Raw genomic sequence first — 13,184 nt, forward strand, 5'->3', positions numbered from 1 at the left:
CTAACTGGAAATCATTAACCCTCATTAAAATCTGGAAACTATCAGTGGTAACTTTTTCTTTTATGGTAATGGCGTAAAAATATCTCATAATTTTTGTAGAATGTAACTTAACAGAAATCGTGACAGTAACTGACTCTTACATTTCAGGCTACCATAGCTGGATCTAAATTCCTGTGGACAAGAAGCCACACAGTTAGATACCTGAGAAGAAAATTGCTCTTCTCTACATCAGGTTTTAACCGCAGGCAGCAACTGGATCCTAATTGAGAAGGGTCAGTAGCTTAATCATCTTAAAAATCTGACAAATTTGTGTTTAGATTGTTTAGCCTATTAAAATGAATTACTGGCTTTTCTCTAGCCACCAGTGCTACTGATTCTCATACCCTTTACCCGAGGGCAGCTTACACTGTAGCTGAAACTAGAGTTGAAGGTAAGAGGTTTAATAAATGGGTAACTGGGCACTTTTACTTCAGCTGTCTGAAGAGGCTCTCAAAAAGAAAGTTCCAAAGCTACTTTCCCTCTCCCCTAAAAAGCTGTTGATGTGTGAGAATAGAAGGTAAATTAACGGGAATTTGACAAGCAATATGAGAATGGTTGTATATGATACTGTTGAACTACTTGCCCAGATTGCATTAGAATTAGGTTGGTTTTAATTGTTCTTTTATAAATGTCTAGATTTGCTTTTTTCACTTTTGGTGCTGACATTAAGTCTGGAAAGCATTTCACCATTCCTTTACCTACCTCTCAGTTTATTTGAAGAATTACGTAATTCTTTGGACAAAGCCAAGTATACAGTGCTGTTCTTTCTACAGCCTTACGGTTTTTAGCAGAGTATATCACTTAAAGAAAACCCTTTCATTTGCAAAAAGCATCATCTTGCCGAGATGAAGTTTATGTGTACATGGCATTTATTTAACTTAAATCATTTTACAGACAGAATTCCTATAACCCAGATCAAAATCTGGGATTGAGAGTCATTTTCAAAGATATTAGTTCAGTTTTGCTTAATTTGTTTTTAGGGAAACTGGGTTGTAACCAGTTTATTTTAAATTGTAATATGCCGTTCTTACTTTCACTAAGAGTACCAAAATGCATATTAGCATTGGTTTAGATAACTTGATTTATGAACACTTTTTAAAAATTAAAACAAGTGCTAGTTTTATGTAGAAAAAAACACCAAGCTGCAGTCGAGGACCACAAGAAGATTTATCTTAGGCTTTGTGTGTGCAGGAAAGGATTAGTCACTATAGCTGTAATGGCATAACAGTATCAGTAAACCCACCTTTTCTGACTCCGTTTTGTTACTAAACGCAGCTTCTGTTACTGTGGTTTATTCTCCAAGTGAAATAAGTTATACTTGTAGAAATGCTTTTTAGCCAAGATGATAGTCTGCATGAGAACTACACCAGTATGGAAAAGGTTCTTTTGCCCCCAAGCAGAGCAAGAAGTTCACAGTTTAGAATAGGCCGAGGTGGTTATTGGAAATTTAATGATAGTTTAAATATCATTAGCTCTTTCACTGATTATTTTACCAGAGGCATAGAGCTACCTTGGGATAGTAGGTACATCTTGAGTACAAAAATGATTCAACTCCCCCCAGCTCCAAACTCTGTTGATATTTGAGTGTAACCACATGCTTTGGTTTTACAGAGAATGATAGCCTTGTCTAATCCTTGGTTTTTGATTTACTAGTGTGATTATTCAAACAGATGAAATGTGTTCAGAAATCCCCTTTAGCTATAGTGCACTTAGCTAATAGCTATTGACTTTGGCACAACTTGCAAAGTGTACCTGAAATATATATATATTCCTCTTGTTTCAGAGTTTACAGTAAATTTTGGCTCTGTGTTGAAGGTTGTCTTTTAAGTTTGTCTATAAAAATAAATCTTAAGATACTGAAAATTTTATAGTTGTATTCATAAATTAATTTTTAAAAGTATGCCAGATAGACCGCAAAATTTCATGCTATGTGTATTTTGCAACAGTTTTATACATGAGCAAAGTATTTGGAACCTTTTGTTATAAGGCTAAAAAACATCTATTGTCATTAGGAAGCGGACTTGAAAGATGAGCCTTATCATGAGAGCCAAATCAATAATTATCCTGTGTAAGCAGCCGACTGTCATCAGGTAGCAATAATCCCACATTCCTGTGATTGTGATTTCCATAAATATGAAGAGGAGCATTACAGTAATACAGATCTAGTGTGCCTGCTACCTCAGAGTAATTGGATGATTGACTGGGTGAGGGCTAGATACTAAGTGGCGTGATCAGTCCACAAGATCTTTTCGCTAATTGTCTTCCCCTATCTGTCGTCTTCTGTTAAACTGTGTCATTTATAAATTCTCCTAAACGACACACTTATAAGCCAGTGGATATCGTTGGTTAACTACTTAAAAAACTTGGGAGTAATTTAGAAGTACTTTAGCACTAATTAAACTACATTTCTTTGTGTGTTTTAGTTTTCTGGCCAAGTTTGGAGAGCTTTTATCCCTGTTGTTACTTAGAATTCGTGAAATCTGTGTAGGAAAATCATGCAGAGCTTCTGTAAAACTACGCAGTCATCCTGAAGACTCATTCAGCTGTTTGGGGAACTCTCCACTGTTTTGCAGGGAGGAAAAAGAAAAAAAAAAAAAAAAAAAGCCAGTGGAAAAAAGTCTATTATAGCAGCCACAGACCTAGAATCCTCTGGCATGAGTTACTCTTAAAACATTTTGATAACTGTGTGTTAAGACTGATACTTTTTTTTTTTTCCTGATGGATAACCCATGCAGATGGGAATCCTACCAGACATGAAATTTTTCAAGTAATAGGGAGCGTTTCACAGACTGTGAATGGAAGAGATGGATGTGCCTTTCATACAGGACAATTACTAATTTTTATGGGGATTTTAATGCATCTGGAGTGTTTTTTCTCATTCATGGAAGCAGTGAAATCTTAGCAGAATTCTAAGCCTATCCTTTTCAACTTTTGCTCTTATACCAGTGCTTTTATCTCTTTGTCACTTTATTAGTGTGCAGCATTAGTTAGCCTTAAGGCACTGAACTTTTACAGAGCTGATGCAAGGTTAAATCCTTTCTGAAAACTGATTGTTATTGCTGATGAGATTGCAGAAAGTACAGGGAACTCCGGCTCTCTGGGTCACGTTCTCCAATGGTGAGATAATTGCCTGCAGGTGAAGAAAAAAAAAATGCAATTTGAGATCTTCAAAGCTTCCAAACCAGGTGTGCATTGCTGAGTCAAGAGCAGGTATTGACAGGTCACTTCTTCTGCAGCATTGACAATGTGATTCCTTAGCAGAGGCACCTTTGAAACCATTAGTTAGCAGTCATAAATACATGCTTGCAAGCACACAAATGACTGTCATAACTCCATGAAATTTGACTTTGTATGACTTCTTTTGAAATGCCTCAGACAATTTAACATAACAAAGCTATTCTGAGTAGAGATTGTTTATGGAGACATGACTATCCAGTTTTTTTGAGCTTGAAAGAAGATAAGGTCATGCTATCAAATGCTATTTTATCAGCAGCATGTGGCTGAAAATAATAGGCGGGTGTGTAACTTCTTTTGGAAGAAGAAGGAAGAACAATGTCTATTATAAATTGTTATAGTTAATCTTGATGCATTTACAAGTTCTAAGAAACAGAATAATTGGGATTAAAATATGTAGTTTTGAAGAAGTATTCTGAGTTGTTAAAAATTAAGAGAAAATATTTTAAAAGGATTGCTTGAAAGTCAAAATGCTATAAAGGATTGAAAAATAACTTCTTTACATATAAAATAGACAGTATCATGTATTACTCTAGAGCCTTAACCTCATTATTTCTTTGAGGTAAGTAATGCTATTTTTCATCTGCCTGCTGTAAGAACTGTATTACAAGGTGTTCTCTCACTTGCCTAGAAATAAGGCAGTGAAGTTGGCCTCTATATTTTTGAAATCAAGAGAGTTGCAGTATAACGCAGACTGGTGATTACCTAGATTTGGCCTTCACAGACTTAACACACACACACATGCCCTTATTTTATTTTTTCTGACACTGTTTTACTTCCACAAAACATTGCTAGGCAAAGGGAAACATCTTTGCTGGAATGTGCTGACAAGAATTTAATAAAGATGGAACTGTGTAGAACGTCTGTTCAGACTTGATGGAAATAAATATTCACTCCAGGAGTTGAAAATTGAACACATTTAACTTTTGGAAAGGGTCTCTGTTCTATCTACTTTGACAGGAAAAATACCCTAGGAAGAGGACATTTCACATCATACTGAAAAAGGATTTTGAATATTGGGGGGGGGGGTGTCCGATCATAGTTGCAACTATACAAGTAGGTCTTTTTGTACTGTTAGTTTCTGTTTGCCATCTGAGATATTCAGAGGCTGAGGTCATAGCTTCAAGAGCATTTCTTTTGGCAAAAAGGCTGTTTTTTATGTATCGTCCATCACTTTCCCTGCCTTTCCATTCTGCTTGGGTAGCAACAGAATAAAGAGAATCAGGGATCTGACCTAGATTAAAGATAACCTTGTTTTATGCAGCTGTACAAAGTGGTGTACGTTAGAGTTGGCGGGGATTGTTAGGGAAGCTGCTTAAGTTATTCTTCTTCTAACATGTGTGATCAACATAATTCAGTATTAATTTAGCACAGGTAGTTTAAGCTCCGTTTGGAGTAAATAAAATGGATCTTTACTTAAAGTACTCTGGAGAAGCCCTACCTTTCTTCACTGACTTTAGAGATGGCTTGAAGAGGCTTACCTCCTTAGGCTAAAGCTTACCATTGTGAATTCTGCCTTCAGCGTCTATAAAGATTTCACGCAGTTACAGTTTGTCTGAAAAGAAATTCTAGCTGCATCGTTGTATTACAGCAGACCAACTGGTTGGAAGGGACCTCTGGAGGTCATCTGATGCAACCCCTTGGCTCAAGCAGGGTCACTTAGAGCCAGTTGCCCAGGACTGTGTCCAGATGGCTTTTGAGTATCTCCAAGGATGGAGATTCCACAACCCTTCTGGGCAACCTGCTCCAGTACTTGGTCACCCTCATAGTAAAAAAGTGTTTCCTGATGTTCAGACGGTACGTCCTGTGTTTCAGTTTGTGCCTATTGCCTGTGGTCCTGTCACTGCGCTCCACTGAAAAGAGTCTGGCTCCGTCCTCTTTGCACGCTCCCTTCAGGTATTTATATACTCTGATGAGATCCCCCAGAGCCTTTTCTTCTCCAGGCTGAACAGTCACGGCTCTCAGCCAGTCCTCGTATGTGAGGTGCTCTGGTCCCATAGTCGTCTTTGTGGCCATTCGTTGGACTCTTCGATATATCTATATCTCTCTTGTACTGGGGAGCCCAGGGTTGGACACAGGACTCCAGGTGTGGCCTCACCAGCACTGAGGGGTAGGATCACCTCCCTCGACCTGCTGGCAATACTTTGCCTAAATGCACCCCAGGGTACCATTTGCCGCCTTTGCAGCAAGGGCACATTGCTGGTTCACGTTCAGCTTTGTGTCCATGAGGACCCCCAGAACATTGGTAGGTGAATGGTATCTGAGGCACTTGCACATCTGAATTAGCCCCTCCGTTTTGAGTTTGTTACTATATCTGAATGGCTCTAATTTGTAGAAAGAATAAGTCAGCTTTTGTTTCAGTGAGATTTCACAAATTCCTCAGATTTTTTAGTCGCTAAAAATAACTGTAATGTATAGGATGTCTTCAGAATCCCCTAAGTATAGCACATTATTTCTGAGAGTTTAAATAACTGTTCATTTGATCCTTAATTCCACCAACATTTTGACTACTCTATTGGGTGTTGTAGATCCAACCTTTACCAGTTAGTAAGTGTGCAATAGCCCTTGGTTTTTCATTATATTCAGATAATAGATAAGAAAAGAATATCTGGATTTACAAATCCTTATAGGATGTTCAAGTCCTTTATCTTTAGAATATGAAACAAACGCCTCTTAATTTTATAAACCAGTTCTCCTACTCCTCTCTCTGCTCTGCTGAGCATGTAGTTGTACAGGCTGCATACTGGGTCTTCACGGGCCACGGGTAGGTCCCAGATCCCTTTCTTGGAGATCACTCTGTATTTGCTAACGGGCATGTTGAAAATAGTTTGTAGTAGTAAGTGAGGCAAATTAGCTTTTCCTCGTAATATTTTTATTCAGAATCTCTAGATATCCTGAATAAATTTAAACAGGCAGATCAGGAAGTTGAGAACTGTTATTTTCTAATCTTAACATCTTTTTGAGAGAATGATGTAATATATTAAAGGATTTTTCAGTGAAGATTTTATTATCTGACTTTCCATTTTGAAATTCACACTAACAGTTCAGTCACGTTACTCTGCCTGCCGTTCCGTTTTCTCTTACACTGTGAATAACTTGTTTCCTGAGTAAATATTATGCAGTTCTATTCTGCTTTCTACAGAATTGTAAACTTGCAATGTCACAGGACCACAGTATTTTTAACTGTATGATTTATAATATAGCATATGCAACAATAACATTACTGCTGTCAGTGATGGAGCTTCTGTGATGTGGGAGTTATGATGGAGGCAAAAAGACACAAGCTGTAGGTGCATACAGCTGTGATTTTGGTGTTTTGAGGAGGCATTTGGCTTATTTTGTTAATCATGTGGCTTAGTTTCAGAATTTATTTTTTTTAAATGCATGCACATTCACTCCTGATATTGCACTGTTTCTCTGTATCATAGACGGGATTAACACTTGCTGAAATTATAACCATTAACAGCTGTCACTGATCAAGAGATAAGAACAGAAATTCATTTCAGAATTAAGGCAAATTCAAACCTATTTAGAAATTTGACATATCTGAGTAGAAAAGCTTAGTGTAGAGTATTCGTTTACATAGAGGTATGCTCAGGTATATGTGTGAGAGAAATCAGATTATAAAATAGACTGAACCAGACCTACTGTGCCTCTAGAGAACATCTTAGTCTGTGTTCTAGGATTTAGTTTGACCTCAGTCTTATTTCTTGAAGTGGGTTACAGAGCAAAAAAGTTAGTTTCCCTGTAAATGGGCAAACTCTCTTGGTCCATTTGTATTCTTCAGCGTTCAAGAGTGTAGGGCTGGCATCCATATCAAAAGATGATGTTTATGTGTAATATATTAATTCTGCAGAGTTTTGGGAAGAAGAAAGCGCTACCAGTTACAGTGGGGACCACTAAGAACCTTTTGTTTTCTATAGCAAAATCTGATCCTATGAACTTGTACCTATGTACAGATTTAGCTATTTTGTAAGGTTCAGTGGCTGTGGATTTTCAGAATTTTACATCAGCTGTATTCCTCTTCTGACAGCTGTGAGTATGGAAAAAAGCTGGTAGAATTTAAGAGATTTATTTAAAATCTGTAATTGGAGCTTAGGACCAGCTCTTCAGTTTCTTTTACTCACCAGTAAAGTATTTGTTAAGAGAGAGAAGCACTGAGAGCCATGGCGTAATTGGACATTAATTTAATTTGCTGGGTATTTTGCCTAGAATTCACTGGACTGTGTCTTAATGCTTTTTATGGGCTGTATAAAACGTTAGTGGGACAAATTTTTTTTTACATGTTTTTGTGGCAGAATCTGCTGCACAGAGTAATGTTGCATGTTTTCAGTGAACCTGTAATACTTAGCCTTTCAGCATTGATTTCAGAGATGCTAATTCCCACATTCTCCCTCCTGTGTCCCCCTTGTCTTGGAAGCCTGCTGTCAGTATACAGCAATTTTTTTTTCCCCAAGAATGTTACATTAAAAAAACAAACAAACAAACAAACAAAAAACCAAAACCAAAACAAAACAAAAAAAAAAGAAAAGAAACAAAAAAAAAAAAGGAAAAGAAAAAAAAAACCACAACAACAAACCAAAACCCCAAAACACAAAACAAGAAGCTATGTGAAGTCTTGCCTTTGGGTGAATTTCTGAACCATTTGTTCTAGGAGACATCATTTCCTTTGTTCTAAATGAATAATCTCGGTGCTTTGCTGAGGAAGGGCAAAATCTCTACCATTGAAGAACAACACTCTTGCATAGATTTATGTCATTTATCAATAACATTTATCTATCGGTGTTCACAAGTAGTCTGTAATTCTCCCTGAGTAGACAGGGGTTTTGTGGGTTCATATTCTTCGTCTGACCGAGTATTTATAACACTTTTGCCAAAGGCAGTGTTTTTCAAGGCTTAGCTTTCCTAGTGCCAAGGATTCTTTACAAGCGGAGACTGTGGCCTCCAAAAGCCAAGTACTAGTAGGCATAAAAGCCTACTGTGGCAATAGAAAAGGCTTTTAAAACTTTTATATTTGTTCACACAAGTGTTTCAGTGTAGAAAATTCTGCCTTTAAGCTTCATTAACTTTGTAAGACTGCAAAACTAAGAGTCCAATGTTTTATGCATTTAACTTTAAGACAACAAGCATTAAAGTTGAAATACAGTTTGCTGGCAAGAAAAAAAAAATGAAAATTGGATTTTCACCCAAGAACAAAGTACTGTGAGATCCCTAGCACTGCAGCACTCCAGTGTAAGCCTAGATTGAAGTTTTAAATGTGCCATTCAAAGAAAAATGCAAAATCCTTTGAGCAATGTGCAACTGGATGAATTGGCCTATAAAAAAGAGTAATAACCATAAGCTGCAATACAATGATGTCTTTACCATGGTGCATCTCAAAAATCCTTCCACCTGTCTCAGATGGATGCGGTGTTAAAATTGCTGCTAAGTCACTGCTCAAAATTTTTCAAAATCCTGCTCTCTTAACACACAAACAGTATAATATGATGAAATACATATTCTAGTATTCAGGAGTGAGATCTGATTAACAAAATGTGGAATATTTCTGAGAACTGAAATCCAGAATTCTAGGAAACATGACTCGACTGTCTAGTGCGTATTAGCTGTCAAATGTTGAGTATGTTCAAGTCCAACATGAAGCAAGTATGTAAGCAATGGATATGGTGCTTATGTTAATACAGAATGTTAAATGCAAATGTTAATACAGAACGTGCCATTTAAATGGAGAACAAAGCAGCTTTGTGAGTCATTACAGCATGAACACTAGCTTGTCTCTATAGTTGTTCTTTAAAATTCATATAATCATCAAATTTTATATGATACACTTGAAATTGCACAGACTGAATTCCAGAGTTGCTTTCACATAAGATCCTACAGGCTTGTTCAAGAATTGCATGAATGACTTCACTTTGCAGCGCTATTGGTTGAAAAATGCTAGCTCTGCAACATGTGATTTTAATTACTAATAGCATTAGATTTAATTAGATTACTAATTACATTAATTAGATTACTAGATTACTATTGGATTTAATTAGGTTACTGAAAGTATTAGATTTCTGTACAGCAGCTCTGCAGCCATCTAAAGTCTCTGTCCCCAAAATAAGCATCCATTGCTATCTGCTTTTAATTCGCATTGATGAACAACATTAATAATAAATTTACAACGGTGGTAAAGTTTAACTTGGGTTACTGTTGTGGATTGCAGCTTTGCCTGTATTCCAGGCTCTGTTTTCATTCAACTTCACAGCAAATGCACTGACCTCGTATCCCATTACATGTTTACAAAACCTTTGTTACTACGTCTCTTGTTCAGTTCTAACAGTTCACATTAGCTGTTTTGATCCATGTATGAGAGAAGCCATCAGAAGAGTCAAGAGTAAAGGGCTGCTGTTATTTATCACAGGTTGTATTGTCACAGGCAGTGTGTTTGTGTGGGTGTGGTGTGCCGTGAAGAGCAGCCCGTTCATGCCGTGAATGCGCGGTGCGCATCCCGGGCACGTCAGAGACCGCCGGCCTGTGCTGTTCTTTTTTTTAGAAGCGACTGGGCAGAGCCGTGACTTCTCTCCAGGACCTGTTGGGGATGTAGACTTGCATCTAGCCTTCAAACTTAGCATTCTTACAAAAATCATCATCTAGTCTGATCCAGTGCTGTGTACGTTCAGGTAGAATGTGGTTTCTATGGCTGGTGGATGTGAGGCAGGCAGCATGGGTGACCTATGCTTGAGTAGGAAATTGCAGAGGGTTACAAACAGCAGTCTATTGTCCGAATGTTTTCCTCGTTTGTCACCCAAGCAGCAGGGATTGCAGAAACTTTAAGAGTCAAAGTAGGTTTTTCTTTAAGTCATTGTTTTAATTATTCTAGTAGTGTTGTGGTGGGCTATGCTGTTAATTCAAAATTTGCCATTTTATACACAGATCATTTATTTTTTTGAAAAGTGGAGACAAATTAAGACTAGTGTTTGTGAGACTGCATTCAGTTAATGATGCTTTTTGGTTTTGCATTCAGTTAACAATGCTTTTTGGTTTTGCTTAGGAAAGCAGGAGTGGCTCCTAAGAAACTCTTCGACCAGTTAGTCCTGATGTCTGTAAATTCTTAGAGGTCTTAGTAAACTTCTTTGGTTAGTTCTGTCTTTTTAATGTAATCCAAAAAATATTTATCAGCACAAAAACTCAAGCACCAGAATAAGGAAATAAAAATAGTTATGGCTGTTACTGTATCCTCAAAGCAAAGCCACTGCAGTTTCCATATATTTCCTTAATAAAGTGCTGTATTTTTCCTTTTTTTCTTCCCCCCAGACCTAAAGATTTTCGAAGGAAGTAATAACAGTAAAAGAAGAAAAACTGCCATCAGGAATGTCTCTACTCCTTGAAAAAAAATCTTCTAACATGGAAAAATCTGTGCATCTCACAGTCAACCCCTCTGTACAGAATGTTTCTGACAAGTGTTAGCAAACTTTGTTTGGAAAGATTATAAAAATCATTGTATTTGAAACAGCTGAGAATAGATACTATATTGTTAATACCACCTGTACTGAGTGTTGTATGATCTGGTATTTGCTAATTACATTTGTTCTAATACTATTATTAAAGAATTGATAATTTTTAAATTAATATTTACATTTCATGGAAACAGTACAGTGCTTACTGAAATGAAGTATTTTGCTCTAGAAGTTGCAGAACTTGAATTCCAGTAAGAGCAGTGAATAATTATGGTCACAGAGAGCTCCCACAAATGGCACGCTGTTAGTAAATAATCTGATTTGCTTTTCCAGTAAAACAGGTGATCCATCCTTACACAGCTTGATGAATGACAGAATGCCAGTCTTAGTTCAGAAAAGGGAATTGTTCGTGTAGAAATCGTACTGTCTTCGGGGGATGTAAAATACCCAGTGCTCGAGCTGTTTGATACTTCTGTAATATATCGTGCAGTTCTTCTGAAAGTCTGTTCTAGATATGCATAGTATATATACTGTATGAAATTAATAGATTTTGCTGAATGCATGTCTGTTCAGGCAGTTTACTTGTAATCTTTTGAGGTGAATAGACCCACTGAAGTTACTGTGCTGGTAAGCAAAGAAATTAATGGATTTTGCTGAATGCATGTTCAGGCAGTTTACTTGTAATCTTTTGAGGTGAATAGACCCACTGAAGTTACTGTGCTGGTAAGCAAAATCAAACCTATTCCAGAGCCAAATTACATTAGAAAAACACAACTCTTCAGAGGAAGCAGTGCACGTCCCAAATACGCGTGCTTGCATACTGTAGTCCTGTTAGAGATAAGAAGAACATTATTAAAAGATGTATCTTGGAGGAATGAGGAGGTGGTGAGAATCGTGATAGTCATTTTTTATGTTCTGCAGGAGTTTATCTTGCAGTCTTGAGCAACCTTCTAGAAAGAGGTTTTTCTGCACAACTTGCTTTGCCAGTGGTTTAACCTGCTCATTATGACCAAAGAAGTATTTGGTCACCGACTGTAATTTTTCATTCTGAAGCTTTGGCCATCTTTTGGTATGGAATGCCGTATGGTGTGCTTGGAACACCAAAAATGAAGCCAAGGAGAAATGAGTTTATGCTTACAGAGGGCCTGTTTGCTACAGGAAGGAAGATTGCAGCATTTTACAGTGTCTGGAATTTCTTGGATGCTGGAAGAGTGACGTTTCAGTTCCAGCAGAACATACTGCTGGAATACTGCAAAGGAGCAAGGACAGCACGAATTTCAGAGGTGATACCATCTGCTAGATTGCATCCAAACAGCAGACTCTGTTGGCAGGAAAGGTGTTCCTCCAGGAACTGCATAATGAGTGTAGGCCAGTAATGAACAGAATGAGAAGTACTTTTTTTCCTAATAATCTTACTGTTTTTCAGACTGCTCTTAGTCCGCTCTGCACTTAAATCTCTAGCGTGCTGAATGACAACATCAAGGTTGACTCTTCTCTACTTTCTAATTGCTGAATGGTATTAAATATATTCCTAATACTCTACGTAATGTTCTGCCTACCGAAGCAAGCAGGCAAGCAGAACACCTCTTCGTCTAGGCACAGCGTTTGAAGATGGCACGCTTTGGACTCGCAGTGCTGCTTACCAACGAAAACATCCGTTTGGGGCTGTGCAGTGTATTTTAAGTGGCCCTTCCTCTATAGGAGTAGGTTTGCTGGCAGCCCAGCATAGCCGAGATGTTGTTAAAGAGCTTATTGAAATAACAGACGGTGAAGGCAGATCATACAGAGATACTCTTCCTTTTTTTTCCTCCTCTTAAGCCCAAATCCAATTTTGAATCAAGTTACAGGAACATGCCTTTCTTACTTAAAGAACGTATTAAAGAACAAAACAGCAACATTTTTCTCATGAAAACCAAATGAGGAAATCAAAATCAGGTGTTGAATGATGCAAAATAACTTTGAAAAATTATTTTGCTTCTCCAAATTACTTCCCTTGAAGTTCATTGCTGCTCCTCTGCACAAATAGATAACCCTCAAGCCAAAGCTGTTGTGTAAATAAACGAAGCACTTGTTGTTTTCTTGTAGCACAAGATGCTGACAAATTTTACACTGTTTGGTGAGGAAAATTTGTGTTTCCTATATCCATTGTGTACAAGCATCATACAGGAAGAAACACATGGTTTTATTTATAATTGTATTTCATGATATGAAATAACAGTTTGGTGGTGGGCATTTCTTTGGCATTCAGATGGGCTTAGCCCAGGAAACACTCCTAACCACATTTAGTTAACTAGTAAAAGTATTTTTTAAAGCAATAGATTAAAGTAAATGTTCTTTTTTTGTGTAAGGACACAGTACGTATACATTATTGGTAAGCTCTGGGTGGCTGTCGTGGTTTAGCCCCAGCCAGCAACTAAGCCCCACGCAGCCGCTCGCTCACTCCCCCACGGTGGGACGGGGGCGAGAATCGGA

This window comes from Phaethon lepturus, unplaced genomic scaffold (genome assembly GCF_000687285.1).
Source record: "Phaethon lepturus isolate BGI_N335 unplaced genomic scaffold, ASM68728v1 scaffold8872, whole genome shotgun sequence".
Lineage (NCBI taxonomy): Eukaryota > Metazoa > Chordata > Aves > Phaethontiformes > Phaethontidae > Phaethon > Phaethon lepturus.